At 35.8% G+C, this 7,892-nt stretch overlaps 1 non-coding gene across 1 annotated transcript; it reads left to right on the plus strand.

The window, feature by feature from the left end:
• Positions 1-918: 918 nt before the first annotated feature.
• On the plus strand, positions 919-1,024 carry LOC115303113. Its single transcript, XR_003913827.1, has one exon. It is a non-coding gene; the product is annotated as a U6 spliceosomal RNA (small nuclear RNA).
• The last annotated feature ends 6,868 nt before the right edge of the window (positions 1,025-7,892 follow it).

The following is a 7,892-nucleotide window of genomic DNA, read 5'->3' on the forward strand; positions in this document are numbered from 1 at the left end:
ACTCATAAAGTAGCTTGATTTATCTGTTCAAATTTTCTAATAACTAATAGGTATATTAGTTTTTAGTAATAATTATATTAATTTCTTTTTTCCAATATAATTTAGCTTATTGTATATCACATGTGTATGTCCTATACTTCCATATAGCAGTCTTTAATATTTAAAAAATATGTCCAACTGGGGCACCTTGTGGCTCCGTTGTTTAAGCATCTGACTCTTGATATTAGCACAGGTCATGATCTCATGGTTCATGACTTCAATCTGTGCATTGGGCTCTGTGCTGATAGCATGGAACTGCTTGGGATTCTCTCTCTCTGTCTCTCTGTCTTGGTTTCTCTAACCCCATTTCTGTCTGCTCCTTCCCTGCTCATGCAGTCTCTGTCTCTGTCTCTGTCTCTCTCTCTCTCTCTCTCTCTCTCTCTCAAAATAAATAAACTTAAAATAATTATCATACAAAGTTATCATAAAGACTTGACTTTGAGAATCAATTTCTAGTCTGATATGTAAAGCTCAACTCATATGGTGGTCAACTTTTTCCATCTGCTAACGTGATCAAAATAAAAATTATGTAAGAATACTAAAATATAGGGGCACCTGGGTGGCTCAGCAGGTTAAATGTCAGACTTCAACTCGGATCATGATATCATAGTTCATGAGTTCGAGCCCTACATCAGGCTCTTGTGCAGACAGCTTGAAGCCTAGAGCCTGCTTCAGATTCTGTCTCCCTCTTTCTCTCCCCCTCCTCCACTTGCTCACACACGTGTGTGCGCTCATGTTTCTCTCTCTTTCAAGAATAAATAAGCACTAAAATTTTTTAAAAATATTAACATATACATAAAACATTTTCTACAAGTGTTTTTGAATATTTCCACAATGATATATAGAAAAAACAAAATTTATATTAAAAAGAGAGAGACTGTGTTCAGTTTAGCAGTACATATACAAATTTAGAATGATACAGAGAATATTAGCATGGTCCCTATGCAAGGATGACATGCAAATTTGTGAAGTATTTCATATTAAAAAAATTTTTTTACATCTCTAAAGGTTTTGAAAACCATTATGCCATGAGAAAAATGCAGATAAAAACTGATGTTATGATCAACTCCTAAGGGATATTTTTTATTTCAGTGTATCCATTGAATAACAATAAAGAAAGCTGTTTTAGAGTCCAATGCAAATTTAACTCTGCTTTTTTTCCCTTTACTTTCCAATGCTATTGATTTGGAATAATGAAAATTAGGTTACATTTGAGGTCTGATATACTGGACTGAACTTTGTCTAAGAACATAATTTGTGGCATGGACTCTGTGTGATGTGGATTTTGAGTGGTACATTTTGGCTACTAAGGAGTGTTTGAGCTATTTATACCCACTTGGTCAGCCCTACTTATAAGCAGTATAATACTTTTTTTTTTTTTAGGTGACTGGCAAGATTTAAGAGTGCAGTTAGAAACATTTATTATAGACATTGGCCTAAAGGGTAGCCTCTCAGACATTTTTTGACCCACTTTAAGCAAGAAGTCACACAAAAATATGTTGATCATTGGGATACTGGAATTTAAAGTCTAGGGACACCTAACTATACCACAATGATAATTGTGAGTATTTGCTACCAATTACAGTTTACATACTCATTGCTTCTTGGAAGCATCAGAAAATACAAAATACTGTGTTTTAAACCTTTTCTAGGGACCATTTTCTACTCTTTGTCCTAATGGTATAAGGTATCAGATTTGACTTACTAAAGATGTTAATTCAATATAAATTTCCTCTGTGGATTATATTATTTTCATGGTCAGAACAAAAGTATGCTTCTCAGACAGCTGGGTTTTTTAAAATTCTTTCATTTCACCTCATGTGTCAAAATTATAATGAAGAAACATGATATCATATCCTCCGTGTCATCCCCTGGGACATATCAGGTTATGATTGTCTGTGTGGTTAGGTTACTGGTGTTCCTGGGCACATCCAGCTTGTTCTGCTAATTTCTTTAGACACATTTTCTCAAAGAGAAAGAACAGATCAGATCTTTGGCATTTTAATATCTTTAAGGAATTTCATTATATTTTCCCACATAATTGTTTTAAAAGAGGATTTATTTTTTGTCCACTTCTGAATATTTGAAATATAGATTAACGTACAGTTATGAAAAGTTAGATAGTGCTTTTATCATGATTATGAAATAGGAAACAGTAGTGTGTGTCATATCGTCAAACAACAAAAAACATTAAATAGCTAAAAACCAAGATTCATGTTATGAACACCATCATGAATACACATAAAGGGAATATATACTGTTCAATGTTTCAAAATAATAAGAAATGCTGGGGTGCCTGGGTGACTCAGTCGGTTAAGCATCTGACTTTGGGTCAGGTCATGATCTCACAGCTCATGGATTCCAGCACCGTGTGGAGCTCTGTGCTGACAGCTCAGAACCTAGAGCCTGCTTCAGATTCTGTTTTCCTCTCTCTCTGCCCGTCCCCAACTTACACTCACTTGCTCTTTCACTCTCTCTCTGTCAAAAATAAACATTAAAAAATTCAAAGTATTAAAAAATGCCTATCTCAATCCAGGGAAATTGTCTTATAAAATAGGTAAGCATTAATTGAATCATAGGGCATAAATTAATGAATTATTTACAGATTCCTACTAAGTAACAATATAGATACTATTTCTTATAGACTGGTCCTCGCAAAAATTGCAATGAGCTGTCTTTAACCCAGTTTTCTAGGAAATAGACTGTGGAGATTTGCTTACAGAAAGTTTATTGGCGGGGCAGCTGGGTGGCTCAGTCGGTTAAGCCTCCGACTTCAGCTCAGGTCAGATCTCACGTTCGTGGGTTCGAGCCCCTCGTCGGGCTCTGTGCTGACAGCTAGCTCAGAGCCTGGAGCCTGCTTCCAGTTCTGTGTCTCCATCTCTCTCTGCCCCTCCCCCTCTCATGCTCTGTCTCTCTCTGTATCAAAAATAAATAAAACATTTAAAAAAATGTTTATTGGGGGGGTCCTCTCAGTATCAAAACCTGAATTATAGTACAGATTGAATGTTTATGGCCCCCAAATTCATTTGTTGAGATCCTAACCTCAAAGGTGATGGTATTAGGAGATGGAAGTTTTGGAGGTGATTATTTCAGGAAGGTGTGGCCGTCATGATTGGGGATTAGTACCTTTAATAAAGAAATCCCATAGAGCCGCTTTACCCCTTCTGATTGGGATTAGGACCCTTACAAAAGAACCCTCATAGATCTCCCTCACCCCTCTGCCATGTGATGTTGCATAAGGAAGAGGACCCTGTCTGACACCAAATCTGGCGGTGCCTTGATCTTACACTTCCCAGCCTTCAGAACTGTGAGAAATAGGCCTGTTATTCATAAGCCACATAGTCTATGGTATTTTGTCATAACAGCCCAAATGGATTAAAACAACCAGTGAGAGTGGGTTCAAAGTAAGCAGGATCTGGTACACATATGGCAATGCCATGGGGAGTGCCGTAGCTGGGTGGTCCTGGGAGTTGGGAATTGAGACAGGAGAGCAGGGGCTTTGTATCCATGCATAGATCAGGAAAGCTTTCAAACTAGAAGAAGTAGCTCCTTTGAGCTGGTGGCAGTTCTAGGGGAGGGATTCAGCTTTGAATTGGCAGCAGGTGACACTTGTAGCAACTGAGGAAGTGAGGGCTTTAGCATACCCTAGCGTTTACTACTGATCAATAACCCAACATATCCTGGTGATGTTCAGGACTTCTTTTCTTTCATGTTTATTCATTTTTGAGAGTGTGAGCAGTGGAGGGGCTACAGAGGATTCAAAGCAGGCTCCAGCTGACAGCAGAGTCTGTGGACTTGAACTCATGAACTGTAGGATCATGACTGGAGCTGAAAATCATGACTGACCTGGCTAATCAAGTGCCCTGTTCAGGACTTTAATATAGTTTTCTAAATATCATGAAATGGTAATGACTTTTAGATGGTCATATAAAATTGACTAAATGTAAAGGTAATGCTTATTGAAAAATATTTTCAACAATATAGCAATATAGTCAAATAAAACCATTTAATTTTCACAAAAGAAATACATAAAGAAAATTATATTTTCATAGAAGACTCAAGTAATAAATGCAGTGGGAATTTCTTTTTAAAAAGTAAAATTAAAAAGAAAATGTAAATTATTCCAAAATATTCACAGTGCTAATTGTTTGGGGAACAATTTTGTAATACTTTTATCTTTCAATTTTTTATCAGTAAGCATGTATTTATTCTGTGTACATAAGGACAGATGCATTGTATAGTCTTCTTGATGGTTTTGCAAGCTTTGGATTTCTTGGCTTTGGTTTACTTTGTTTCTGGGCATTCCGTTGTTATTTTTCGCTATTTTTAGCATAGTTGCTTGACTTGTGGTCTGAACATTTCATATTCAGCATTATTTCTGCTGAATTAAGACCACAGTGTCCTGAAAACCAGTATACTACTCCCTGTATAACTTTTGTTGATAACCTTTATGTTGCATTTCACCACATCCTTAAGCAGTTCATCCAGATCTCTTTGAGAAGTTTTGTTATTTCGCTCTTCGTATCAATGTCTTACGATATTACGTAAGAATCTATCCAAATCCCACTCTTAAGTTTTTCTTGCTCAAGTATGGTGATCCCAAATAACTTCTAGAAAAAGAGAAGCATACAAAGCCTTGGAATATGTGAGGCATTTTCAGAAGAAAGGTGTTGGGAGATAAAGAGAAAAAAAGAATATAAATTGCAAAAGATAAAGAGAAGGAAGCAAAATAGATGTAACATGAAAATAGAAAAAAAAAAATGATACCGGCAGGTCTGTCTTCATCCCGTTAGCAAGAGAAACAGCGTGTAAAACCCTTGCAGCCTCTGGTGCGAGGCTAGCGCCAGCTCCAAGACAGGTGGGGTAAGGCTGTGCTGCTTTACTCTTCGCACAAGGTTACCTGTGCTCCAAACCTACCTCTTAATGAGGTCAATGGTCTTTCTTGATATCTCCTATCTAAACACAGTAGTTTGTATTAGCTGAATTTTTGTGTGATAAATTTTCTAGGCTGCAATTCAAAGGATATGTGGATGTGTGTGTATTAAATGTTCCTATAATTTTTTTAACTCCATATAATTAACAGTGTTCTATGCGTTTCAGGTGTACAGCATAGTGATTCAAGAATTCTATGCATTATTCAGTGCTCATCATGATAAGTGTGCTCTTAATCCCCATCACCTATTTCACCCATTCTCCCATCTACCTCCTGTACTTTTGTATACACAAAGCATCTAGATCTATATGTAGGATCATATTACGTATGAAGAAGCTCTGTATTAGGTTATGGTGGTAGTATCATGAGCCATTATTCAAAAAAGCGATATACGAAAATAGGTAAAACAAACACATTTAGTATTTGTTTTATAGATGAATATAAAGGAAATAACATCCTGATCATTTTGGTCACTCTTGCCATGCCAGCTTCCCAGAACTGTGAGTGCATGGCCTAGAACTTTCACTCCACTGTGAATAACTCGAATCCAATCAAAAGATTAATCTGTATAATTTGTTCGGTATGTTCAGCAATGGATATGTTCATTTGGCAGCTTTTAAAATTCGAGTTCAATTTAGTTGTTTCAACCCCTTTTTTTTCTCTCCTACACTTTATTCTTCTAAAGTAAGAGCTCATCTAAGACACAGCAGAAAATGGAGATTCAAAGAACAGTGTTGAAAAAAATGCAAATGCAAAATCTAAAGACATGAAAATGTATCAGTTATTCCCCAAAATAGTATAAAATGGCCAAGGAAAATTATACTAAGCATTGAATGGAGGTTGATCAGTGTGAATTTGCAAAAGAATAAGGGGAAAGGTCACTGCCAAATAAGACCAAATAAATATGAGCATATGATCAAAATTTAAAGTGACAACAACCATCATCCAACTTTAACTTTCTTAAAGATGTTAAGGCAGGGGTTTTAAGATCCTTAAAGAACCTCAGTAAATGCTCATCAAATATAAACTGCTACTATTATCTCTCACATAGCTTTTTAATATAAATCAAACAGAAGTTTTCCGTGATCTTAGTTTTTAATGTAGCGAGGCATGCCCATGTAAGACCATTTTTCCCCCATTAGAATCTTAAATAATGTTGATGAATCACCTCACTTTTTTAATTCTCATGTTAAAAACTGGATTTAACACACCCTAAAAGAATATTTTATAGGACTCTGGTATCATCGTTCATGTAGGGACTTGATCACAAATTAAAACATATTTACAATATAACATGACTTTTAAAATCTAGTTAACAGTGGCATACTCCCAAATATGGATAATGGGCCTTTGTTTTCCTCATAGAAAATACTCTTGCTCTGTATGAAGGTGAGAGACAAGGAAACCAAAACAAATTCTTGCCTTTGGTCTGACCAAATAAAATTTTGGATAGGCTTCCTTCTACCCCAGACCCCTGCCTTCCAGTCTCCCCACTTTCTCCCTTTCTAACTTCATCAAATGCTTACTGTGGTACTATGTAATACCCATAGTCATTTCTTCTTGAATTTGATTTTTGTTCCTCTTCTTATATGAGAAAGTCTGCTGTCTGATCTTAGAAGAGTGGTTATGACTAATCACAAAATCATTCATCTCGAACTCCAAAATGCATTTTGAACATTCTTTGATGAGTGTATCATTTATCTACAAACATCATTAATGCCACATTTTTATTTGGGTAGTTTAACTTTGTTATTTTTGTTTTCTGAATAGGTTATGCTTATGGATTCATCCTTTCTCCAGAAAAGTTCAACAAAATAATCTAAAGTTAATGACAACAGGCATACTTTTCATGTATGTCTCTAATTTTAATCTTAAAATATCAGTTGAAAATGTTTTCTCTTTAAAAAATTTTTTAATTTAAAATAAATGCTTGCCTAATTCCATTATAAAATATACAGCAAGCATTTGTTATTTGAGTGCTAGCCAGCACTTGTGACTCTGTAGGTATTGTGGTGACTTTCAAATGGATATCCCAAGCCCCCAGAAACTCAGTCTATAGGAGTCAGACATGTGCAGAAATAATCTTTATGGGAATACTATGAAAGCTATTAAGCAGTCATTGAGCCCTCCCGTGTTTAAAATTTAGTGAAATCAGGAACATGAGAAAGTTTAAAAAGCCATACAAGGTTCATATAGTAAGTGGAAGCTTAGTATCGTGTTCAATAGATTGTACAGACATTTAGATAGAGCAGTCCTTTCCATTTGTGAATTTGATGATAGGCATTACAGGAAGAAAATGGAGCTTGATAAGGTAGAGAATGGGACAGAAATTCAAAGGAAACAAGTCTCTGCTTGTCTCTAAATCAAGGTGAATTGAAACTTCTCACTTTGATCCTCTGATGAAGATACTGTTTTGCTGTAGTAAATGTTTGTGGCAAGATTTTCTTTTCTTTTTTCTTTTTTTCAAGTTTTTATTTAAATTCCATTTAGATAACATACAGTGTAACATTAGCTTCAAGTGTAAGATTTAGTGATTTGGCACTTAACATACAACACCCTATGCTCATCACAACAAATGCCCTCCTTAATATCTATCACCCATTCAATCCGTCCCCCTACCCACCTACCCTCCATCCACCTTCGGCTTGTTCTCTATGGTTGAGACTCTGTTTTCTGGCTTGCCTCTCACTTCTCACCTCCTATGTTTATCAGTTTTGTTCTTAACTTCCACCAGTGAGTGAAATCATATGGCTTTTTCTTTCTCTGATTTATTTTGCTGATCATAATACTCTCTAGCTGCATCCACATTATTGCAAATGGCAAGATTTCATTCTTTTTTATGAGTAATATGACTGCATATGTATACCTCTCTTCTCTATCCATTCATCAGTTAATGGGCATTTGGGCTCTTTCCATAATT

Source organism: Suricata suricatta, chromosome 9 (genome assembly GCF_006229205.1).
Source record: "Suricata suricatta isolate VVHF042 chromosome 9, meerkat_22Aug2017_6uvM2_HiC, whole genome shotgun sequence".
Taxonomy (NCBI): Eukaryota; Metazoa; Chordata; class Mammalia; order Carnivora; family Herpestidae; genus Suricata; species Suricata suricatta.